Here is a 26955-nt window from a genome sequence, read left to right on the forward strand (position 1 = left end):
TCAAAATAGACCTCCAAACTAGTACTAAAATGCTGCATTGTTTATATTTGCACTTATCTGAAGCTGAATGAATACAGAATAGGTAAGATGCTACAGTATAGCAAGATCCCAACTAACAATTAACATAAAATGCCCCAATACAAAGAGATGTGACTTGAGGGTTGTCTGCCTTTCAGAATTGGGGAGGACCTCTGCCAGCAGGAATACACTCTGATTGATGAATGATTGGGTGGGAACACCTGACTTTGGTATAGATCTGCTTGAGAAGATGGGAATTGGCAAGTTGACTCAAGATGCTTGGGAGAGCAAGAGTGTCTAGGGAGAGTTCATGTCATGATTAGCTGGTTTTTGGTGAACATGGATATGAGGCATGTGCATTAAGATATGATGTATGGTGAGAGTTTCAAGCCACAGAGCAAATGAAGTCATTGATTAACCAGTAATTATCAGAAAGGCACAGGCAGCATATAAGTGTTTGAAATGGATGAAATAAAGTAATTCTTCTTCTTCTTCTTTGGAAAGTCTTGTTTAAAACAATAGTTTTGTCCCATTTGAGACTTTCACCAGTTGAATAGTCTTGAGGAAAGAGAAGTTGGACCCAAAATACCGGAGTAACTCAGTTACTGGAGTAACTGGCAGCATCTCTGGAGAGAAGGAATGGGCGACATTTCGCGTCGAGACCCTTCTTCAGATTGATGTCAGGGGAGTGGGCAGGGCAGAGATAGAATGTAGTCGAAGACAGTAAGACTGGTGGGAGAACTGGGAAGGGGGGGGGGGGGGGGGGGGGGGGGGGGGGGGGGGATGGAGAGAGAGGGAAAGCTAGGGCTATTTGAAGTTAGAGGTCAATGTTGAGGAAACTTGAGGAAAAGTTTATCTTAACAATGTCTAGTGATCAGCGATACCTGATGGAAGATCAAATAGCCACTTTGAATTTGATCCATTTGGATCTGTCCACATTTTCTGTGGTAGTGCAAAACTAACTACTATTTTCATTGTTGGGTCATAAATGTTATTAACAATGGCTTCATCCCATGCCTTCCTCCAGGCGACTGCAGTGTTGAGCAGTCTCATAGCATGGGAAGATCTACATTGCTCTTCATTGCTCTTATGGGCAGCACGGTGGTGCAGCGTTAGGGCCTTACAGCACTTTCAGCGCCGGGTGGTCGATCCCAACTCGGGTCCTGTCTGTGCATAGTTTGTAAGTTCACCCTGTGACCATGTGGTTTTTCTCCAAGATCTTCGGTTTCCTTCCACACTCCAAAGGCGTACAGATTTGTAGGTTCATTGGCTTCGTATAAATGTAAAATTGTCCCTATTGTGTGTAGGATAGTGTTAATGTGCGGGGATTGATTGCTGGTCGGTGCGGACTCGGTGGGCCGAAGAGCCTGTTTCTGCGCTGGTATCTCTAAACTAAAAAAACTAAATGTAATTAACCTCCCGATATGCATCTGCTCAATAAATATCTTGGGAGAAATACTGGATCTCATTAGTTCAGGACTACAGTGAGAGCATTCCTTGCAGAATTTAGTTGGGCAAATAGTTATTTATAAGTGTTTACATTCCTACAGGTGGCCACTGAAAAGACCATTGCAAAGATTGAAAGTACTCCTACCATGTTACCATATCACTGTTACATTCAACTCTCTTAGTCAGGTTCCTGAGTTGTTTCTAAATAGTAATAGGAGCCATAGCTGATTTGAAACCTCATTTCACATGCCATGGTATTCTAAATGTGGTTATTTCAGACAGTTGATGAGTATTTAACTGGAGGGAATTGCAATAGCTTGCACGATATGATGTCATGTCCCCAGCTTGCCATTGTATTATTCAATCACACGGCAATGCAGAAAAAGTAGTAATTATAAAATAAGTCCTCAAAAAGTACAGGCACACCCCATAACAGCTCAGTTTTCCTGGCTGCATTTACTGTCCGAGACAAATGTTCCGTTTTTAATGTAATGTTAAAATAAGTTTATGTATTATTTCAATAACTTCATAACATTGGAATGGTTCAGGCCTCAAAACTGCTTGGTCCCTGGAGTTAAATTGGTGCATTCAGGGCGGTAGTTTATCGATGGCCTGTCCCATTGCAAATTGTTATAGCAGACAAGATCAAAGGCATTGTGTGACCAAGGGGACACCTCGAACACTCAATGCTTTTGGCCTTAATGTTGAAAAGAGGAAGCCACAAAGATCTTGAGGATGTGTGCAGGAAGGAACTGCAAATGCTGGTTTACACCGAAAATAGACACACAAATGCTGGAGTAACTCAACGGGACAGGCAGCATTTCTGGCGAGAAGGAATGGGTGACATTTTGGGTCAAGACCAACTTCAGGAAGGCTCTTCTTCAGGCGTCACGACCCGAAAGGTCACCCATTCCTTCTCTCTAGAGATGCTGCCTGTCCTGCTGAGTTACTCTGGAATTTTGTAAAGATCTTGAGGATGCCACATTCCCATGGGATTGGTGGGAATTAAGCTAATCAGAATGTAAGGATTAGTGGGATTAGCGTAGCTGGGACACATTGGCCAATGTCCGAAGGGCATGTTTCCACGCTGTATCATTCTGTGACTCTATGATTGGGTTGGGTCATCACTGCAGTTTCACTTGGAATGATTATAGCAAATAATGTATATTCATTGAAGGGGGACCTGGGCTAACCACAAAGGAGAACAGAATATGCGGCTGAATTGATGGGGGTAGATTAAGGAGTAAAGAAGGTTTGGTGGAGCACACACACAAGCATACTCTGAGGAAGGGTCTCAACCTGATACGTCACCTATTCCTTTTCTCCAGAGATGCTCTCAGACCCGCTGAGTTACAACAGTTTGTGTCTGTCGTCGGTTTAAACCAGCATCTGCAGTTCTTTCCCACACAAGCAGAGATGTGTTGGGTCAGGAGCACGGCTTCTGTTTTGTGACTACTTTGCATTACTTGGTAACTCGGTAATTCAATGAATGCATTTATAAGCTCATCAACCATCAAAAGAGTCCAAATAATGATAGATGGGTCCATGCAGTGACCGTCCATTCAACTGGTCCAAATGATTTACTTAATTTCAAAATTTTGGAAAATAGCGAAACAGTTGGATCAACATTATTGATTTTGTTTCGCTCTTGATAATGCTTTCTTTATCATTGTCAGGTAGTCAGAGGCATTGCATTGCACGGCACTATATTATTTAATCATTTCAGTCTTGTGACATAGCTTACGGAAAAGCAGACAGCACAGCTTGTTAATCTTTAGTACATTGCTGATATTGCTGGCGCTTTTAAGAGATATCAGAATCAGATTTATGGCAAGTAATATCACTCCTCCCACGTCAGTTGCAAATCTAGACCGTATTCAGTTTGGATGAAAGACAGAATCTTCCCATTTTTAAAGCATTGGTTGTGGTTCGTAATTCTTCACTGTTTCACTGATAAATTACCAGCTCACACAAAATGATTTAACACTATGTTATAGTTTCTTGTTGTTTATTCTTCTGAGCTGTGAATTTAATGTTACTCCATTTGTTATTTGTGCGGTAGATGTTGCTTCAGGCAGCAATATTGAGCTATTTAACTTCTCTTTTTATGTACTTATGTCCTACAGCGAAATATTTGAATTATGAAATCTCAATCATGTCCATGGTTTTGATTATCTGCTTTGCATTATTTTACTGCCTATCACATATTATTTATGCAACAAATATATACCAAACCCACTCATAGCTCTTGATTTCCAATCCCTTTTTTTGTGTTACAGAGGTAAAGAGGTTGGCCATGACGTAGACCTTCTGATCAGCTGCCTAGAGGAAGGGAATGTAGAAGGTCTCCTTCACAAAGCCCTCAGTAAGCTAGACCGTCAGGTAGGTATCACCTATTGCATTTTTTAAATTCATTTTTGGGGATCTGGGCAATGTGGGCAAGGTATGCGTGAATTACCCATTGCCAATTGTCTTTGAGAAGGTGATGGTGAGCCACTTCAACAACTCCAGTTGTTCTTCTGCTCAAGGAACTCCTTCACTGTAGATTAGAGTGTTTGAGGATGAAAGCCAGGAACAATGAAAGATTCACAACGTTAGCAAAATTTGGATGGCGTAAGAAAATTTGGCTCCCCCCGCCACGGGTACCATGTAATCCCGTGCTACCTGCTCCATGGCCGGATAGTCGGCGACTAAACCGTTTCCCCCACCTGGTTTGCCAGGTGAGGAGGGGGCTGTGGACCCCCAGCAGGACCAAATGCAAGACCTGTCAAAGGGTGGATGAACTCTTAGCGAGCCAACGGCCATCCACACTTCACTAGAAGTTGCGATCACTGTCGTACATAGCGTTGTAAGGCACCGTGCCTGGTGATGTTTTCAACGATGATGATGATGATGGATGGCATATGACTTGGAGGTGGTCGTGATCCCATGTAGCTACTGTGCTTGTCCTGCTTGGTGGTAGCATTCATGGGGTTGGTGTCAAAGTAGCCCAGAGCAGTATCTGCAGAGTATCTGTAAGGTATTGTTTCAAACCGTACACACTGTAGACACTGTGCATTACACTCACAAAGGCTAAACAGGGATATTTATAGGTGCCAATCATCTGCTTTGTTTAGGATGGTTTTGAGCTTCCAGGAGATGGTTGTTACCCATCCAGATCATTCTTCTCACCTTCTACTGGTGGTAAGAGCATGGGGTTTGGAGGTGGTGCCAGGAGGTGAGTCAACTGCAGCAGGAACCCTCACCTCTGCTCTGCCCACGGAGCCATGGTATTCATTGTCTGGGGAACCTACTGGAGATAGTCACTGTCTTGTGGCATCAATGTTACTTGTCTAAATGGTGTTTGGATCTTGCTGAATACATGCAAGGGATGCTTCATTGACTGAATGAATGAATGAATGAATGAATATTTTGTTGTCACATATGACAAGCCACAGTGAAATTCTTTGCATGCATGCCCAAGGTATACAATAATCACCCTATAAAGAGAGCCAACAAAGTTACAAAGTATCCCGTGCCACGTCCACCTTTGTTCTTTTGTTCTCCCTCCCTCACAACAACCCCTTCATCCCCCTCCCCCTCACGGCAGTCTCCCCAGGCCGGGTCCTCCTTTGTTCCACCCTCGAAGAGTTGTGAATGGAATTGACTTTAGCCAAATGTCCACTACTGGGTTTTTAATTGAATGAAGGTCACTGAAGAAGCAAGTGTAGATTTTGGACCTTTAGAAAACTACCCTAGAGCAGGGATGATTCATGTCAGACAACCTCAGCCACCTTCCTGTTCATGGAACACTATGCTATTTATGTTTTTCCCTGTGATGCTCATTGCCTGGGGTTTTATCAGAAACTTTAAAGCCGCAAGTGATCATCTGTTAACTTGATGTCAGGGTAGTTGCTCTCATCTCACTTTTACAATGAAGCTATTTGGTGTCAGCTTGGGCCAACATTGAGTTGTAAACACACTGTTGGAGGAACTCTGTGGGTAAGGCAGCGTGTGTGGTGAGGAAGGTTGGCATTTCAGATCACCACTCCCAAAGCAGAGTCTCAAACTGAAATGTCGACAAATTTATTTCTCCCACAGATGCTGCCTGACCCGTAGAGTTTATCTAGTGTTTTTTTTTTGCTCCAGATTCGAGCATCCACAGTCTTGTTTATTAACAATCCAGGCTCAACACATACTGGTCATTGGTGAGTGAGTTATTGACGAGTTGGTGTTGCTTCTGTGACATCACTCTGCAGAAGTGGAATCCACTGTGGCGGATGCTTAGGTTAACTTTTATGTGGTTGCTGCTTGCTTTTGGCTTGTTGCTTTTCACTTTGTATGGCTGCATGGTAACTCAAATTTCACTGTACCTTAATTGGTACATGTGACAATAAACTGACCTTGAAACCTTGAAATCTTGATGTTCATAAGTGATAGGAGCAGAATTAGGCCATTTGGCCACCATTCAATCATAGCTGATCTATCTTTCCCTCTTAACCGCATTCTCCTGCCTACTCCCCATAACCTCGGACACCCTCAATAATCAAGAATCGATCTCTGCCTTAAAAATATCCATTCATTTGGCCTCCACAGCAGTCTGTGGCAACGAGTATCACAGATTCACCACACTCTGAGTAAAAAAAAATCCCCCTCATCTTCTTCCTAAAGGAACGTACTTTATTTCTGAGGCTATGACCTGTGGTCCTAGACTCTCCCACTGATGATGGAGGATTGACCAATTCAGCAATGAGTTGTAATGGATTTGTTCTGCTTTTTAGACTAAGTTATGCCTGTTGGGTATTTCTACCTTGTAAGGCAGGTATCGGCGTTGCAGCTGAATTTAATCAGCTTGGCTGGTTATTCTGCTAGTTCTGATGTAGAGATCTTCTGTACTACAACTGGGATGTTGTGTGGTCCCACAGCATTTGCTATATCCATTGCTCCCATGATATCATATGGACTGAATGCATTGGATGGAGGAGACTGGATTCTGCCATGGTGAAGATCTCAGGAGAAAAACAATATGAAATATTTACTCAATGCTTTTGGCTGAACATTGTAGACGCTTTAACCTTTTCTTTGCAACTTGTAAGAATTGACCCTACTCTGAAAATAAATTAATAAATAAATAAATAAAAATCAGGAGGGGGAAAAGGTTCAGATCTAGATTCAGGTTAATATATTCATGTGCACTGAGGTACAGTGCAAGAGATAGCTATGGAAGATAAATGAACAAGATATAAAAGTACACTAAAGGGAAGGGAGAATATGGCCCCTCAGAAACCATGAACGTGGACAAAAATGCTGGAGAAACTCAGCGGGTGAGGCAGCATCTATGGAGTGAAGGAATAGGTGACGTTTTGGGTTGAGACCTTTCTTCAGACTCAACGTGGCTATGAATATGTGCAGCTCTATGAGATGGGCAAGGACCTCAATGGGTATTTCTCCTTTGTCTACCTTGGAAAAATACATGAAGACTAGGAAACTTGTGACAGATAACAACGATGTCTTGAGGACAGCCCATATAATGGTCAAGGGATGGTGGGCATCTGAAGGCATATGAAGGTGCGTACATCTCGTGATCGGATATATCTGAGGACACTATGGGCAGCTAGAGAAGAAATTGCAGGAGCCAGTGGCTGAGATGTATGAATCATCATTAGACAGGTAACTGGAGGCTGGCTAATCTTATGCCTCAATTTAAGATGGCTACAAGGAGAAGCCTGGGAGCTACAGACCGGAGAGACTAAGATCTGTGATAGGAACTTGTGGCCCTGTCCCACTTAGGTGATTTTTTAGACGACTGCCGACAATGGAATTCACCAAAGTCAGCACCGGCAACAACCTACGACACCTGGCGACAATCTACGACAGCACCTACTTCAATCTACGCTCATTGGCGTCAAACCCATCGTCGCTGAAAATGTTTCAACATGTTGAAAATCCAGTGGTGACCTGAAAGACGCTACAACTCTTTGGGCGACTGAGGAGACGACTCACGACCATACAGACACCCCGGCAACCACTGGCGACCATGTGGCCACAGCCTAGTCACCTGTAGTCTCCTAAACAATCACCTAAGTGGGGCAGACCCTTTACTGGTGAGGATTCTGAGGGATTGGATAGACAGGGCCTGATTAAGGATAGCCAGTGCAGGGATGATTTTATAGAGGTATATAAAATCATCAGGGGAATTGATAGGGTGAATGGACAATGTCTTATGCTGAGGGTAGTGCAATCAAGAACCAGAGGACATAGGTTTAAGTTGAGAGGGTAAGGTTTAATAAGAACCTGAAAGGCATCTTTTTTACTGAGAGTTTTAAGATATGAATTGAGGCAGGTAATATAACAGAATTTAAAAAAAAACCCACTTGATCAGGTACAGTACATGGATAGGAAAGGTTGATAAAGAGATGGGCTAAACATGTACAAATTGAAGTAACTTAGATGGGGCATCTTGGACAAATCAGACCAAGGGGCCTGTTTCCATGCTGTGTGGCATTATGACGTAATTAACTGTTAATTATTAAATTCACATAAATTAAAAATATATATAATAATATAAAAAGCACCACACATTATAGATCAACTGACGATTAATCTCTCGTTGGAACTTTTGTTCGTGGATGACTTCATGAAGTGATGGGGCTGGGGAGACCACAGCTAGAGTTCTGTCTGCATATTTGATCTTTGATACAAAGATCTGCAGAGAGAGTATTTTTGGAAGAGTACACGTGTGATCTAGGATTTACAGTAAAGATTCTCCAGATTTATTCTTGGGCTGAGGTCATTAAGCAGACTAGAGTTGAGAAGAATGAAAATTTAAAACAGGGCTCGACATAGAGGGAAAAGAGGAAGAGTGTAGGAAGGAACTGCAGATGCTGGTTTACACTGAAGATAGACAAAAAATGCTGGAGTAACTCAGCGGGACAGGCAGCGTCTGTGGATAGAAGGAATGGGTGACGTTTCGGGTTGAGGCTCTTCTTCAGACAAGGGGAAGATATTTCCCCCAGGCGGGATCTCTGTATCTCGGTCTCGCAGTTTAAAAATAAGAGGTCGACCAATCATGAGTGGAACGAGATTAAACTAGAGACGATCATAAATCTTAGGAATTCATAATCCATGAGGGCTGTGGTCACCTATATTTTCTGGGACATGATACTAGGGGTGAGAAGCAGGGTCACCTTGTCGTCGTGGAGAAGCTTGTGTGGTCCTCCTGTGGGACTCTATAGTCAGGAGGTCGGATAGGCGATTCTATGGACGCAGACAGGAGACCCGGATGGTAGTTTGCCTCCCTGGTGCCAGGGTCAGGGATGTGTCTGAACATGTCCAAGATATCCTGAAATGGGAGGGAGAGGAGCTTGAGGTCGTGGTACATATAGGTACCAACGACATAGGTAGAAAAAGAGAAGAGGTCCTGAAAGAAGAATTTAGGGAGTTAGGTTAGGAGAGTTAAGGAGAAGGACTGCAAAGGTAACAATCTCAGGATTACTACCTGTGCCACGTGACCACTGTGGACAAGACTGTACTGCCAGACTCAATAACAACTTCATCAACAAGTTCGCTGATGACACAACAGTGGTGGGTCTCATCACTAACAATGATGAATCGGCGTACAGGATGGAGGTGGAGCTGCTCACAGGTTGGTGCAAATCCCACAACCTCATTCTTAACGTGGGAAAAACTAAGGAGATGGTGGTTGACTTCAGGAGGGCGGGGAAACAACACCATACACCTCTGCACATCGACGGAGCTGATGTGGAAAGGGTCAGCAGCATGAAGTTCTTAGGACTACATCTGTCTGATGACCTGACGTCCACGGCCAACACCACAGCTCTGGTCAAGAGAGCCCAGCAGCGACTTCACCCTCTCCGAAGACTACGTAAAGCAGGCCTCCCCACCACACACCTACGGACTTTTTATAGGGGGACAATCGAGAGCACACTGACATACGGCATCACTTCCTGGTTCGGGAGCTGCAAAGCGTACGAACGGCACCAACTGGACAGGATAGTGAAGACCGCAAGCAGGATTATTGGTGCTCCACTCCCCTTCCTGCTGGACATATACAGGAAGAGATGTATCAACAGAGCCATCTCCATCATCAAAGACCCTTACCACCCATCGCATGACATATTCTCCATCCTCCCATCTGGGAAGAGGTACAGGAGCATTAGCTGCAAAACCAGCAGGATGCTCCTCAGCTTCTTCCCACAGGCTATAAGACTGTTAAATGGACTTTGCCCCCTGCCAAGTATCGCGCACAAACCCCCACACTGCAGCAGAGCCACTGTTGTGCCGCTGCCGGTCGGAACGGCTGTTGAATGTTTAGTAGAGTGTTAAATTTGTTCATGACATGTATTTTTTAATTTTAATTCCTATCTATTTTTTAATGCAAACTGAATGGACACTGGTTGAGCAACGTTTTTTTTGTTTCCTCTGGGTATGCGAATACTCAGGAAATTACAATAAAGATATACAATACAATACAGTGAGAGTAGGAATGGAGCGAGGTGGAGGATGAATGCGTGGATGAGGGACTGTTGCAGTGGGTATGAATTTAAGTTTCTGGATCATTGGGACCTCTTTTGGGGAAGGTGCGACCTGTACAGAAAGGACGGGTTGCACTTGAACTCGAGGGGGACCAATATCCTGGTGGGGAGATTTGCAAAGGCTACTGGGGAGATTTTAAACTAGAACGGTTGGGGGGAGGGACTCAAATTGGGAAAGCAAGCAGTCAATGTGTGAGGCAGGAGGCAGAGAAGGGTAGCACTCTGACCCAAAATGTAGGGTAGAAGGAAGAAAAAGACAATAAACAGAGAATAAGAGAGGGTGGGTTTCTTAAATGTGTATATTTTAATGCTAGGAGCATTGTAAGAAAGGTGGATGAACTTAGAGCCTGGATTGTCACCTGTAAGTATGATGTTGTGGCGATCAGTGAAACATGGTTGCAGGAGGGCTGTGATTGGAAACTAAATATTCCAGGATTTCGTTGCTTCAGGTGTGATAGAATTGGAGGGGCAAGAGGTGGAGGTGTTGCATTGCTTATCAGGGAAGATATTACAGCAGTGCTTTGGCAGTATAGATTAGAGGGCTCGTCTAGGGAGGCTATTTGGGTGGAACTGAGAAATGGGAAAGGGGTAGCAACACTTATAGGGGTGTATTATAGACCGCCAAATGGGGAGCGAGTACTGGAAGAGCAAATATGTAAGGAGATAGCAGATATTAGTAGTAAGCACAAGGTAGTGATTGTGGGAGATTTCAATTTTCCACACATAGACTGGGAAACACATTCTGTAAATGGGCTGGATGGTTTGGAGTTTGTAAAATGTGTGCAGGATAGATTTTTGCATCAATACATAGAGGTACCTACTAGAGAAGGGGCAGTGCTGGACCTCCTGTTAGGAAATGAGACGGGTCAGGTGGCAGAGGTATGCGTTGGGGGACAGTTCGGGTCCAGTGATCACAATACCATTAGTTTCAATATAATTATGGAGAGGGTCAGAACTGGACCTAGGGTTGAGATTTTTGATTGGGGAAAGGCTTGTGGAGATGCGAAGGGATTTAAAAGGAGTAAATTGGGACATTTTGTTTTATGGGAAAGATGTGGAAGAGAAATGGAGGACATTTAAAGGTGAAATTTTAAGAGTACAGAATCTTTATGTCCCTGTTCGGTTGAAAGGAAATATTAAAAATTGGAAAGAGCCATGGTTTTCAAGGGAAATTGGACACTTGGTTCGGAAAAAGAGAGAGAGATCTACAATAATTATAGGCAGCATGGAGTAAATGAGGTGCTTGAGGAGTATAAAGAATGTAAAAAGAATCTTAAGAAAGAAATTAGAAAAGCTAAAAGAAGATATGAGGTTGCTTTGGCAAGTAAGGTGAAAGTAAATCCAAAGGGTTTCTACAGCTATATTAATAGCAAAAGGATAACGAGGGATTAAATTGGTCCATTAGAGAGTCAGAGTGGACAGCTATCTGCAGAGCCAAAAGAGATGGGGGAGATATTGAACAATTTATTTTCTTCGGTATTCACCAAGGAGAAGGATATTGAATTATGTGAGGTAAGGGAAACAAGTAGAGTAGCTATGGAAACTATGAGATTCAAAGAAGAGGAAGTACTGACACTTTTGAGAAATATAAAAGTGGATAAGTCTCCAGGTCTGGACAGGATATTCCCTAGGACATTGAGGGAAGTTAGTGTAGAAATATCAGGGGCTATGACAGAAATATTTCAAATGTCATTAGAAACGGGAATAGTACCGGAGGATTGGCGTACTGCGCATGTTGTTCCATTGTTTAAAAAGGGTTCTAAGAGTAAACCTAGCAATTATAGACCTGTTAGTTTGACGTCAGTGGTGGGCAAATTAATGGAAAGGATACTTAGAGATAATATATATAAGCATCTGGATAAACAGGGTCTGATTAGGAACAGTCAACATGGATTTGTGCCTGGAAGGTCATGTTTGACTAATCTTCTTGAATTTCTTGAAGAGATTACTCGTGAAATTGATGAGGGTAAAGCAGTGGACATTGTATATATGGACTTCAGTAAGGCCTTTGACAAGGTTCCTCATGGAAGGTTGGTTAAGAAGGTTTAATTGTTGGGTATTCATCGTGGAGTAGCAAGATGGATTCAACAGTGGCTGAATGGGAGATGCCAGAGAGTAATGGTGGATGGCTGTTTGTCAGGTTGGAGGCCAGTGACTAGTGGGGTGCCACAGGGATCTGTGTTGGGTCCACTGTTGTTTGTCATGTACTTCAATGATCTGGATGATGGTGCGGTTAATTGGATTAGTAAGTATGCAGATGATACTAAGATAGGTGGTGTTGTGGATAATGAAGTAGATTTTCAAAGTCTACAGAGAGATTTATGCCAGTTTGAAGAGTGGGCTGAAAGATGGCAGATGGAGTTTAATGCTAATAAGTGTGAGGTGCTATATCTGGGCAGGACAAATCAAAATAGGACGTACATGGTAAATGGTAGGGAATTGAAGAATGCAGTTGAACAGAGGGATCTGGGAATAACTGTGCACAGTTCCCTGAAGATGGAATCTCATGTAGATAGGGTGGTAAAGAAAGCTTTTGGTGTGCTAGCCTTTATAAATCAGAGCATTGAGTTGGGATGTAATGTTAAAATTATACAAGGCATTGGTGAGGCCAATTCTGGAGTATGGTGTACAATTTTGGTCACCTAATTATAGGAAGGATGTCAACAAAATAGAGAGAGTACAGAGGAGATTTACTAGAATGGTGCCTGGGTTTCAGCAACTAAGTTACAGAGAAAGGTTGAACAAGTTAGGTCTTTATTCTTTGGAGTGCAGAAGGTTAAGGGGGGATTTGATAGAGGTCTTTAAAATGATGAGAGGGATAGACAGAGTTGACGTGGATAAGCTTTTCCCACTGAGAGTAGGGAAGATTCAAACAAGAGGACATGAGTTGAGAATTAAGCAACAGAAGTTTAGGGGTAACATGAGGGGGAACTTCTTTACTCAGAGAGTGGTATCTGTGTGGAATGAGCTTCCAGTGGAGGTGGTGGAGGCAGGTTCGTTTTTATCATTTAAAAATTAATTGGATAGTTATATGGACGGGAAAGGAATGGAGGGTTATGGTCTGAATCCAAGTAGATGGGACTAGGGGAGATTATGTGTTCGGCACGGACTAGAAGGGCCGAGATGGCCTGTTTCCGTGCTGTAATTGTTATATGGTTATATGGTTATATGGTCCTGAGATCCTGAGAGCGATGCCGTCTGGAGCTATGCTCCTGGTAGGGTCACCCATGGCGGTAAGGTTGAAGGGGAGGTCTATAACAAAGAAAAGTCCAACCAAGACCTCAATGGTGGAACAGGCGGAGGTTGATGGCTGACTTTAGTGGAACGTCACAACGGCTGGGAAGGCGGATGAAGGCTGCAGCAGAAAAAGGTCCCCGGTTGTCTTGGATTCCATGCCACTGGATCCTGACCCAGATCTGTCAAGGACCGTGGGGTGGCTGTCTGTGCACCAGTCTCCCCACGTTAGACAAAGTCACGCACAGGCATCCTCCATATAGAGGACAGTCATACATTTTTCGAGTGACTGCCGATAATGAAGAAGCACATATATAAGACAATTCTGAATTTCAAGACCAATTAGAACAGAGGGTGGCAGCAGTTGAAAATTTAATCTCCAGATATTATTTCCAGGTTGCTTTTGAGTGCACGTGCAGCAATTTAATATATTGGCTCTGAAGACCGACTTGGGTGTATTAATTGCCAGGTCTCATTCGAAATGCACAAAATGGTCTCCCACCAAGCTCCCTGGCACACTAGCAACCTATTCCATTTTCTGAGTACAAATGACTGCAGGTCAGCAAAACATCTACCTAATGTGACAATATATATTTAAAACCAAAATGAGTCATAGGCCTACGTCCATTAAACAATCTCTGAAGATTTTGTTGGGTAGGAAGGAAGTTCTATTTCTAAGCTAAATACCATCATGCTTGGAGGAACTATGCAAAGATTGTTAACAGGACAAAACTGATACGCAGGCCCTAGAAACAAGGCAGAATAATGGACGTGGTTGCAAATTCAAGTTCAAGTCACATTTATTGTCACATGCAACAATTGGTGCAGTGAGATTTGAGTTACCATACAGCCATACGAATAAAAAGAACGCAACACACGATAGAATTTAACATGAACATCTCCACACAGCGGAATCAATGTTTTCCATTGTGAGGGTAGAGCAGGCCCAACACTCCGGAGCTCCAACACAGGCGATCCCCGGTAAGGCATTGCCCCGCTCCATGATGGAATTCAGTGCTGCACCGATACTGAAGCTCTGGCTGGTCTGCGGCAGGAAAGGCCACGCTAATCCAGTTGGTAGGCCGCGAGGAGGTGAGGGGGTGAAGATGCGACTCTGAGAAAAAGAGGCATCCTCGACCAGGTAGTGACTGAGAAAACGGTTTCCCCCTTCACCCCCCACATAATAAAGAATAAGAAACCTCCAAAACCATACTTTTGACACTAAAAATAACAAAAACGGTGAAATGACAGACAAACTGCTGGCGAGGCTGCCGCGTGCGGTGCCACCCAATGACACAAGGGGTCAAACTGGGAATTAATACACCGGGATATGTGTGTTTTAAGGATTGATGGCAATACATAGGTGGTGAGGTAGCACTGTTAAAACAGATGAAATAAGATGAGCTGAGAGTGATGATGTAGGCTCAGAGTGATCCAGGCACCACTTAAGGGGTTGGACAGGCTAGATGCAGGAAGATTGTTCCCGATGTTAGGGAAGTCCAGGACAAGAGGTCACAGCTTAAGGATAAGGGGGAAATCCTTTAAAACCGAGATGAGAAGAACTTTTTTCACACAGAGAGTGGTGAATCTCTAGAACTCTCTGCCACAGAGGGTAGTTGAGGCCAGTTCATTGGCTATATTTAAGAGGGAGTTAGATGTGGCCCTTGTGGCTAAGGGGATCAGGGGGTATGGAGAGAAGGCAGGTACGGGATACTGAGTTGGATGATCAGCCATGATCATATTGAATGCCGGTGCAGGCTCGAAGGGCCGAATGGCCTACTCCTGCACCTAATTTCTATGTTTCTATTTGTGGAGGTAAAAAATAGCAATGAAATGAAAAACCTGTAGGATAGGATATGAAACTAAAAATATATGTGTATTAAAAGCACAATGCTATAGTTAAGTAATTATTAAGGAATAGATATGAGTTTAGTCCTCATGTGGGTCGGGTTGGTCAAGTTGGAATGAATACCTGTTACAACCAAATCATAGAGTGTATTCGGATAGTTTCCCGGAGAAATATGTTATGGGATCAAATAGAGAACAGGATCTGCATCTGGCAATGATGACTGCGGTAACTTGGACCTTGGATTTGGTAATAATGACTGAGGCACCTTCAATAAATAACCTTAGGGTAAAGGATCCCCTGGGATGCAATGATGATCATTTGAAAGATTTTTGCATTCCGTTTGAGAGTAAGAAAATTTGATTGGAACCAAATGTGTTTGATTGCAATAAAGGAATTACAATGGAAAGTAGACTGAACAAACAGTTGAGCAAGTACGACAGAAGAAAGCTAATGGAATGTTGGCCTTCATAACGAGGATTTCAGTATAGGAGTAAAGAGGATCTTCTGCATTTGTATAGGGCTCTGGTGAGACCATATCTGGAGTATTGTGTACAGTTTTGGTCTCCTAATTTGAGGAAGGACATCCTTGTGACTGAGGCTGTGCAGCGTAGGTTCACAAGATTGATCCCTGGGATGGCGGGACTGTCATATGAGGAAAGATTGAAAAGACTAGGGTTGTATTCCTTAGAAGGATGAGGGGTTATCTTATAGAAACATATAAAATTATAAAACGACTGGACAAGCTAGATGCAGGAAAAATGTTCCCAATGTTGGGCGAGTCCAGAACCAGGGGCCACAGTCTTAGACTAATGGGGAGGTCATTTAACACTAAGGTGAAAAAAAAACGTTTTCACCCAGAGAGTTGTGAATTTATGGAATTCCCAGCCACAGAGGGCAGTGGAGGTCAAGTCACTGGATGGATTTAAGAGAGAGTTAGATAGAGCTCTAAGGGCTAGTGGAGTCAAGGGATATGGGGAGAAGGCAGGCACGGGTTATTGATAGGGGACGATCATCCAAGATCACAATGAATGGCGGTGCTGGCTCGAAGGGCTGGCTCCTCCTGCCCTTATTTTCTATATTTCTATGTTTCTATGTTTCTATATTAGAAGACAAGATAAGACAAGACAGGACAGGAAGCAGGAAACATTTAAGGAGGGAATACATGGCACTCAGCAAAAAAATATCCCATCAGGAGAAAATGTCCAAGGGAGGGATGGATCAACCTTGGTTAACTATGGGTGGTAATGAGGGTATTAAGCTGAAGCTCTTGATTTGAACTGGTGTCAAGGGTCATGGAGAGAAGGCAGGAAAATGGGATTAGGAGGCAGAGATCAGCCATGATTGAATGGCGGAGTAGACTCGATGGGCCGAATGGCCTAATTCTACTACAGCTTGTGAACTTGTGCAGGTATATAAGGAGGCAAATGTTCACAAAGATCTGAAAACTAGGATAAATTCAGAGCTCAGCAAAGGAGAACAATAAAGAAAGTATAGAGAGAGAAGATAAAATATGAGGGCAAACTAGTGAGGAATATAAGAAGGACAACCAAACTCATTGTGAGGTTTTCACATCACAAGACTGGTGGAATCTACCCTCAATCAGTACAGCGTTTTCTCACATCACTTCAGTATTCTGCAGTGTATCTCAGCAGAAGTTACAGACAGACCTTTGCAACAAAGGAAACTGCCCACAGTCTTTGGAGATTTTGCGGAATTGTTAAAATTTGGTATTATACTTGCATATCTATATATTTCTACTTTCTGTCACTCATTTACCAACCCTCCAGCAGCCAATGCTCATCATTATGCTAGCAGTCAGCTGGAACAAACAAGGATAGAATCCAAAATATCTAACCTGTAGCTAGGCCCTCAGAGGCTTGATCACCCAGCTATAAACATGTCTGGAGCTCGCAAAGTAGCAGCACAAATCTTCTGGTGACTGTGCCGAAACTTGTACAAAAAATAGAATTGATGAAGTTCACGGCAGTTTAATCACCTAGTCACAAAATAAATCAAAAACTATGTTTTTTTTAGAATTCAAATCATCCTTTGAGGCATATTTCCATATTGGTCAATTAACACTTTTTGTTATAGCTATGTTATCAAATTACTATTGAACAGTAAATTGGATGACTAGCTTCAAAGACATAGGCACCATGAACATCTATCCGGCACGGTGGTGCAATGGTAGACCATGGCCGCTTGTCTCTATGGAGTTTGTACGTTCTCCCTGTTTTCTCCGAGATCTTCAGTTTCCTCCCACACTCCAAAGACATAGAGGTTTGTAGGTTAATTGGTTTGGTATAAATGTAAATTGTCCCTGGTGTGTGTAGGAAAGTGTTTGTGTGCGGGGATCGCTGATCGGAGTAGACGCGGTGGGCCGAATGTCCTGTTTCCGCGCTGTATCTCTAATTTAAACTAAACTAAACTAAACTAAAACATAATAGATAATCCAACCTATGATGATAGTGGAATACTAGAAACATGAGGTCAGTGGTTGTGGGCCTAGTTGCTAGCACAGCGGCACAGCAGGTTCGATCCTGACCATGGGTGCTGTATGGAGTTTGAAAGTTCTCCTTGTGACCCCATGGGCTTTTTCTGGGTTCTCCAAAGATATACAGGTTTGTAGGTTATTTGGCTTTCGTAAAATTATAAATAGTAAATTTTTCCTAGTGTATAGGATAAGGTTAGCGTGAGGTGATCGCTGGTCGGAGCAGACTCGGTGGACCAGAGGGCCTGTTTCTGCGCTACATCTCTAAACTGAACTGAACAATCATGGTAGTTGCTAGTGGAGCTGCAACAGACTGCTATTATTTTTTTTAGTGACGAGTTTAACTAGCTTTGGAAGACTAATGAAGCCATTCACAAGCATTTCCTGTTCAAGCTGCTGGCTCATCTTTCGATACTTAATATTGTTTTTTTATTATCAGTGCATTGTTCACTGAATGGAAGGAATGCCAGAGCAATCCCAGAGCTGCCTGGTTCTGTAGTTTAGTATTTAACACCAAGGTAATGTACTATTTATCATGGCTGGGAGAGCAATTGCGACATAAGCATTAACGTTTGGGAGGTATAAGGAGGCCACATTATACTCTGGTGACAGCCCATAATGGAAATCTTGAGGATATTACAATTCTGACAGCCAGACCTTGTTCACTGTTTTCTCCACAAGCTGTCCTGCAGCAGCAGGCTGCAAACCATGCTACCGAAACTCACGCTGTTCCCTAGAAACATCTACAAAATTCATTCATGACTCCTCGTATTGGCATCGGTCTTCATTTGTTCTGTTCTATCAGTGGAGTCTCTTGACCCATGGAGGCTGTTGTTACTTCTTGTAAATTACTATTCATCCAAAAATGAATTCCTTCTTGGGAAAGGCATAACGTGCACCAGTAACAGGGATACAAGTCAGAAGGAAGGAAACTGGAGGTTCGTAATTATCCCCGGAAAGCATTCATTATAATGCCACTTGGATCTCAGTGAAATAAAAATCAAACTAAAAAATGAGGTAAGACCCAAAAAGCTGGAGTAACTCAGCGGGTCAGACAGCATCTCTGGAGAAATAGAATAGGTGACGTTTCGGGTCAATCAAAATAAAAACATGGGAAGAACATATTTAACATAATTAACACTTCTGGAGATGATATTTTATCAGATTTCTTTTGAGTAGATCTTAATGATTTGGGGATAATCTTTTTTGTTTTGGTTTTTAGTTGCAAGTTATGAAGCTGATTATACCAGCTTCCTGTTTAAGAAAGAACTGCAGATGCTGGAAAAATCGAAGGTAGACATAAATGCTGGAGAAACTCAGCGGGTGAGGCAGCTTCTATGGAGCAAAGGAATAGGCGACGTTTTGGGTCAAGACCCTTCTTCAGACTGATGTTGTGGGGGGGGGGAAAGAAAGGAAGAGGCGGGGACAGTAGGCTGTGGGAGAGCTGGGAAGGGGAGGGAAAGGAGGGAGAGAGCAAGGACTGCCTGAAATTGGAGGTCAATGTTCATACCGCTGGGGTGAAAACTACCCAAGCAAAATACGAGGTGCTGCTCCTCCAATATGTGGTGGGACTCATTCTGGCCATGGAGGAGACCCCGAGCAGAAAGGTCGGATTCGGAATGGGAGGGGGAGTTGAAGTGCTGAGCCACCGGGAGATCAGGTTGGTTAATGTGAACTGAGTGGGTGTGATGGATGAAGTGATCGCCAAGCCTGCGCTTGGTCTCACCGACGTAGAGCAGTTGACACCTGGAAAAGCGAATGCAATAGATGAAGTTGAAGGAGGTGCAGGTGAACCTCTGCCTCACCTGGAAAGACTGCTTGGGTCCTTGGATGGGGTCAAAGGGGGAGGTAAAGCGACAAGTGTAGCATTTTCTGCGGTTGCAAGGAAAAGTACCAGGGGAGGGGGTGGTTTGGGTGGGAAGGGACAAATTGACCAGGGAGCTACAGAGGGAGCGGTCTCTGTGGAAAGCCTAAAGGGAAGGAGATGGGAAGATGTGGTCATGGTGGAATCCCATTGGAGGTGGTGAAAATGTCAGAGGATTATGTGCTTATGTGACGGCTGGTAGGGTGGATGGTGAGGAGAAGGGGGACTCTTGTCCTCATTACGAGTGGGGGGATGAGGAGTGAGCGGGATATAGAGGAGCGGGATATACCTAGCTGGTTTGTTGCTGGGCAAACCTTAAGGCCTGTCCCACTTGGGCGTCATTTGCACATCACGCAGTTGGCTTGCGAAGATTGTGTGAATCCCAAAATCCTTGGGCGCTGTGCGCGACCGCACATCACTGCTTACTCCCCCCCGCCTCACCACGCGCCATGCACGCATAATGCATGCCATGCGCAAGTCACAACGTGCATGTCGTGCATCGTGACGTGTAAATGATGTCGCATAAATGACACGCAAATGACGCCCTATGGGACAGGCCCTTTAGATTCTCTTGAAATGCCGTACAGGCATCATTCATGTCCTATTTGACTGTATTCACAAGACACACTTTTGTCTCTGAGACACATCAGTCATAGATAGAGTCATAGTCATACAGTGTGGAAATTGGCCCTTTGGCCCAACTTGCCCACATTGGCCAACATGTCCCAGCCATACTAGTCCTACCTGCCTGCTCACTGGCCCATATTCCTCTAAACCTGTCCTACCCACGTACCTAATTTGTTCTTGAATGGTGTGATAGTCCCTGCCTCAACTACCTCATCTGGCAGCTCGTTCCATACACCCACCACCCTTAATCACATGTGTATAATTGGGAGTTGATGCCAAGAATAGTTTAATGGGCTAAAATCACAAATTTTTCAACAGACCATCCATCACATCTTGTTGTGCAGGTGGGGTTAAAGTCACAGGCACAGATCATGAATATAAGTAATTTAATATTATCATAAAATTAAAGTTATTTTATCATCCACTATTTATTTATTTTCAGCCATCATTACAATAGACAATAGACTATAGGTGCAGGAGTAGACCATTCAGCCCTTCAATGTGATCATGGCTGATCATCCCCAATCAGTATACCGTTCCTGCCTTCTCCCGTATCCCCTGACTCTGCTATTTTTAGAGCCCTATCTAGCTCTCTCTTGAAAGTATCCCTCTGAGGCAGAGAATTCCACAGACTCACCTCTCTCTGTGAGAAAAAGTGTTCCTCATCTCCGTTCTAAATGGCTTACTCTTTGTTCTTAATCTGTAGCCCCTGGTTCTCGACTCCCCCAACATCGGGAACATGTTTCCTGCCTCTAGCAGGACCAAACCTTAACAATCTTATATGTTTCAATGAGATTGCCTCTCATCCTTCTAAACACCAGAGTGTACAAGCCCAGCTGCTCCATCCTCTCAGCAGATGACAGTCCCGCCATCTCGAGAATTAACCTTGTAAACCTACGCTGCACTCCCTCTATAGCAAGAATGTCCTTCCTCAAATTAGGGGACCAAAACTGCACACAATACTCCAGGTGTGGTCTCAGTAGGGTCTGTACAACTGCAGAAGGACCTCTTTGCTCCTATATTCGATTCCTCTTACATTATAAGTTCCTCCATTTTCTCCTTCACTGGTGTCTATGTTCACTTTGGCCGTCATGATGCTTTAAGACCAATGAAACATGAAACAGGAGTAGAAGAGTTGAAGTACTGTTTGAACCTGCTCCACCATTCTTTAAAACCATGGCTGAGCTGTTCATTTACTTCAACTCACTCGGCAGCTCTGTCCACATAACCCTTGATTGTACTTCGGAGTCACGTGAGTGACTACGTGAAGAGCCCGCTCAGCACGCATGCGCGGCATTGCGTTCAGCAGTGCAACAGCGGCCGCATCGGGAGTCAGGCGCTCCCGCTACAGATTGAAAGAACGGACCGTCAGGTAAGTACCCTGAGGTCGGGTTTCTTTCACAGGAGAGCCTTCTGCTTTCTTTTACAGGCAGAGAACAAAGGCTCTTGAACAAACCTGTCCCCCGCTCGACTCCAACGGAGGAGCGTTCCATCTGGGGGGGGGGGCAGCAACAGGCGGTAGGACCGCTTACCCGGCGCTCCGCCATCCCCGACACCGTGCCGAGGCCAGTCCCGCTAGCCCCTGAGCAGCGGACTGGTTGTATAGCCACCAGGAAGAGCATCCGGCCGGTGGTTTCCGACTTGTCGGACGGGGACGTCTCACCACCCGTTCAGGGGAGAGCCGCATGGAGCGGCTCCTGGAGCAGGTGCTCCAGCGAGACGCGCTGCGTGAGGAGCAGTCTCGCAGGGGGAGTTCAGGCACTCCCTCCACAGTGCTTTGTGCACTGGCCATCGCTTCCTCCTCACCCGAGGGCAGCTTTGGCGACCAGGACTGGGCTGGTCAGGAAGAGGGGTCGCTGGCTGCAGAAGTCGGGAGTATGCAAGGGGTGCAGGACCAGGAAGAGCTGCTGGGTGCGGTGGACCGCTACGTGGCAGCCCCATGTGCAGGAAGGCCATTAGAGCCTAAACTAGCGACCAGCATTAACCACTCCAACAGGCTCTACAGGAGCAGGTGGTTAATGAGGCCTTAGAATTTTACACAGCTCCAAAAAACCTCTCCTAAACAGCTCCAAAAGTCTCTCAAAGTGCCGGCTGTCAACAACCAAATCTGGGGGCACGTCGGGCCAAATATTCGGAATCAGGAGCTGAAACTGCAGCGGATCCTCAGGCTCCTGACGTCAGCCATCACATCATTTGCTCATTCTGTGGACAATACGGAGATGACCACAAACCAATTCTCGCACTGTTGTGCAACACGCAGTTCGAGATAAATAACCTCCATAAAGAAATATAAGACCTGCCCTAAATACAAAATTTGCGGGGTTGTGCAAAACCCCAGCCACTGAGCCAGACACATTGCTCTTTGGCAAAGACCTCACGAAAAAAGTAAAGGATGTGGAAGAGGCCTCTAAAAAACTTTCGGTCTCATGAGGGCAGGCCTCGGGAGGAGCAAACCCAAAACAACAATACCCAAGCGGCTGCACCCCATCGCGTCCACCAGTCAACGTCTATCCTATGGGACTGATGAAAGCTCAGGGTCCGCATATCACCACCTGAAGTCTCTTTTAGAGCAAGGCCCAGAGCGGACCCCATGGAAAATGCGCCACCCCCAAACATCACCGCCACATCAGACAACGCGCAAGACTCGCTGGTCTGGGAAGGGACAGAAGAAACACCTATAACCATGGAGGTAGGTGGGTCTGGTTCCTACCAGCATATAAAAAGTAGGGGCGCAATACTAACGGGGGAAATTACACCTGTTTAAGGAAGCATGGGAGTCTATCACGAGTGACAAGTATATACTCAATAGCATTGGTGGATACAAAATACAATTTAAACTAGAAAAATATACACTAAAACTAAAAAAGATGGTGGATGTCGCATCATCATTGACTTAACTTCACTAAATATGTATGTCAAGTTTTACATTTCAAAATGGAAACGTTTGTTACTGCCAAACAACTGATTTCCAAAGGATACTTCATGGCAAGCATTGACCTCAAAGATGCTTAATATTCAGTACCCCTTCACAAGGATCATCGCAGATACCTGAAATTTACCTGGATGGGGCAGCTATGGCAGTTTAAAGCATTACCCAATGGCTTAACATCAGCCCCAAGATTATTCACCAAGATACTAAAACCAGCCCTGGCAATATTAAGAAGCCAAAAACATATGGTCATGGCATATCTTGATGATATCTTATTAGTAGGCAAGACCATGAAATTGGCATATCAGCTGTGTCAGCTAACAAACAATTGTTCGAAACCTTGGGATTTGTCTTACATCCAGATAAATCTAAGTTGAAGCCATCTTGGTCTACTTGGGCTTCACAGTGAACTCAGCCCACATGTCTGTAACTTTGCCAAAAGACAAAACAACTGAATTGGCACAATCATGCAACAATTTAATGGTCAACGAGCGACCAACTATTCGACAAGTAGCAAGAGTAATTGGGAAAATGGTAGCAGCATTTCCGGCTACACAATTTGGACCTTTGCATCAAAACTAACAAAGAGCAAAGGTACAGGCACTAAAATGGCATGCAGGTCATTATGATCGTATCATGAAATTACCCACTGAAGCAATATCAGAACTACAGTGGTGGGCAGAAAACGTTTGGCATAGTTTCAGCCCTATCATCATCATTAACCCTACTTTAGTTATCCAAACAGGTGCCAGTGCTCAAGGCTGGGGAGCGACTAACTCCATATCCAGCACAGGTGGTAGATGGACTAATCTAGAGTCATCATTACTACTTACACTGGGCATTAACTATCTAGAGATGTTGGGTGCCTTTTATGGTTTATAAGCATATGCGTCCAATATGCATCACTTGCATGTACGGTTGCAAATATACAATACTACGGTGGTGGCCTACATTAACCATATGGGCGGCATAAAATCGATATCATGCAACAAATTGATCAACACAATTTGGCAATGGTGTGTCGAAAGACATATTTGGCTATCAGCAACTTACCTGCCAGGTAAGCTAAATACAGTGGCAGACACCAGCTCACGCAAATTTAATGACAACACCGAATGGATGTTAAACCCCAAAGTGTTTGCAAAGATTATTAAGCAATATGGCACGCCAGATATCGACTTATTTGCATTAAGGCTAAATCACCAGATACCTATGTATGTCGCTTGGGAACCAGACCCTGAGGCAGCAGCGGTAGATGCGTTCGCGCTGGATTTGGGAAATTTCTTCTTCTATGCATTTCCTCCCTTCTGCCTCATCAGCCGTGTACTACGCAAAATTCAAATAGACCCTGGTTCAGGTATTTTGACAGTTCCCGACTGGCCTACACAGCCATGGTTCCCATTACTCCATGACATCCCTCCGCACATCCACAAGAAAACAGTACTTGTCCAGCATCAAAAAGTGGGAGAAGTACTGCTTGGATACAGGGACCACCTTCTCAACTGCTACAGTTACCAACGTACTGGAATTCCTGGTGAACCTTCACCACGATGAAGGACTCAGCTACAGTGCCATCAACACAGCTAGAAGTGCCCTGTCTGTCTATTTAGAACAAGCTCCAGGACAACAGGCCATGGGGTCCCACCCGCTGATGGTCAAACTAATGAAGGGTATTTACAACTCTAGCCCCCCTAGACCAAGGTACACCCATATATGGGATGTCAGTGTGGTCCTGACATACCTCAGGGGATGGCCACCAGCCAGATCCCTCAACTGGAACAATCGATGCTCAAAACACTCATGTTGATGGCACTTGTATCTGCACAGAGGGTCCAGTCACCACACCTACTGCGACTGGACAACATGATCACAGCTCCAGACCAGATCTCTTTCATTATCCAGGGACTGATCAAACAGAGCAGACCAGGAACACCTAATCCAGTCGTGGAATTCCGGGCTTACCCGCCAGAACCACGGTTATGTGCCATGACCCCACCTACTGTCCTACATAGACACAACCAAAAATATTCGAGGGAGTGAAAAAGCCTTATGGGTCAGTCATAAAAAACCTTATGGTCGGGTGACGAGCCAAACCGTTTCGAGATGGCTCAAGCAGGTGCTAAAAGCTGCTGGGATAAACACTAACATGTACAAATCTCACTCCACCAGGGCAGCATCCACGTTGACGGCCAAAAGAATGGACATGCCTATAGACCACATCCTGGTTACAGCAGGATGGTCGGGGGAAAGAACTTTCAGAACTTTTTATAATAAGCCGTTGGCAAAACCTACTTTATTTGCAGAAATTTTTTTACAGACTGCAAATATTTAATTTAAGCCCAGGGGAGCAATTTAATTTCTTTGTTGTTATTGTTAAAAAATACCATTGTGTTTTTCTACAAACAGATTCATTGGTTGATTACGATAACACACTTCCTCCCTCAAGGACTTCGGCAGTGAGTGAAGTAATAACTGTTACACGGTTTGAAATCACAGAGCTTTAAAGTCTTCACGTAGTCACTCACGTGACTCCGAAGTAAAATAGTAAGATTAAACGAGAACTTACCAGTTTGAAGTTTGATCTGTATTTTATGAGGAGTTACGATGAGGGATTACATGCCCTCCGCTCCCACCCTCAATAATATGGGTCAAACTGATAAACTGATGTCTTTTTCTTTACTATGTTTACTTCAATAACTGTCTATCTGTGATTCCACACCGCTGCTTTGAAGTATGCCGCGCAAGCGTGCTGAGGGGGCTCTTCACGTAATCCCTCATCATAACTCCTCATAAAATACAGATCAAACTTCAAACTGGTAAGTTCTAGTTTAATCTTACTATTGTACACTGCACGAAAAACGATCGCAGCCTCAAACATTCTTAATGACTCAGTCATTCGTGGCTGCAATATTAACTGAAGAAATTATTGATCACAGTTCATTGAATTTATACTGCACAAGGAATACATCTGACGTATCATTTTTAAGCCGGGCAAGGTCTTCAATAGGATCTCGCCAGAACAGCAAATTCTGTTTATATGGCACCATGGTGTGGAACCCCCCCCCCCATCCTAAAATGCTTTCCAGAGCTCTGAGGAAAAGCAAACTCAAATCTAATCTATTTCAATCCCTGCTCCAAGTTCAATCTCCAGGCACAAACTATTAATGACTCTGATACCATTCCTTCCAGGAGCATTACTGAAAAAATGATTTGCATTTAATTATAGAGAATTCAGTGTTCACTGTACTAGCATATAATCTCACATCCTCAATAATGTAAGGAACATTTCTTATACATTATGAAAAAGTTCAGATAACATAATAGTATTTATTTTATATATTTATATATATATAAATATATAAAATAAATATTATTATGTTATCGTAACTTTTTATATATAAAATAAATGTTATTATGCGATCTTAACCTTTCCTTATATATTTTGTATTTGATCAGAAGTCTCACAACTGTATCCTTTGTACAACTACAGTGCCAACTACAGTGCTGTAAAAAACAATGCCTTTTGCAGACTGTTCAGATTCTGACAGCCCTCCAGAGGGCTGGGAACCAATGATAAAGTAAAGGAAGCACAGGTTGACTTTTTGCATTGTAACCTTGTCATAAGAAATAACATCTTGAAAAGGTTTAGCATTAGCAATTAGGGTGACTTGATATGGCAGCACTGGCCTCCTGTGTGGGAGATGAGATTTGTCATTTGGAGTGTCCTTACAAAGCCATTTCTTACCTAACTATTTTGCAAATAACGTGAGCTGTCAGAAGCCTAAAGGAGAAAAATTGAATTCCACTAGCTTGACAGTAGCTGTAAAAATGTTAATCTGAAGGTCATAGGCAGATATCACTTTCTTTATATTTGCGATGTGCTGCTTTATAAATTGGACAATTTTATCTTTGAATAACTGCTTTGTGTTTCTATCAATAATTCACTCACACATAATTCCT

The 26955-nt window shown here is 43.8% G+C and overlaps 1 protein-coding gene across 1 annotated transcript in view; it reads left to right on the forward strand.

Moving 5' to 3' along the window:
- The first annotated feature begins 2287 nt into the window (after positions 1-2287).
- The window catches only part of LOC129703920 (DNA nucleotidylexotransferase-like), a 139897-nt gene continuing 115229 nt past the window's right edge, over positions 2288-26955 (forward strand). Inside the window, exon 1 of the mRNA XM_055646633.1 lies at positions 2288-3849. The gene's annotated coding sequence lies outside the window, so the exon portion shown is untranslated. The remainder of the gene's footprint in view (positions 3850-26955) is intronic.

The sequence above is a fragment of the Leucoraja erinacea genome, chromosome 15 (genome assembly GCF_028641065.1).
Source record: "Leucoraja erinacea ecotype New England chromosome 15, Leri_hhj_1, whole genome shotgun sequence".
NCBI classification, from domain to species: domain Eukaryota; kingdom Metazoa; phylum Chordata; class Chondrichthyes; order Rajiformes; family Rajidae; genus Leucoraja; species Leucoraja erinaceus.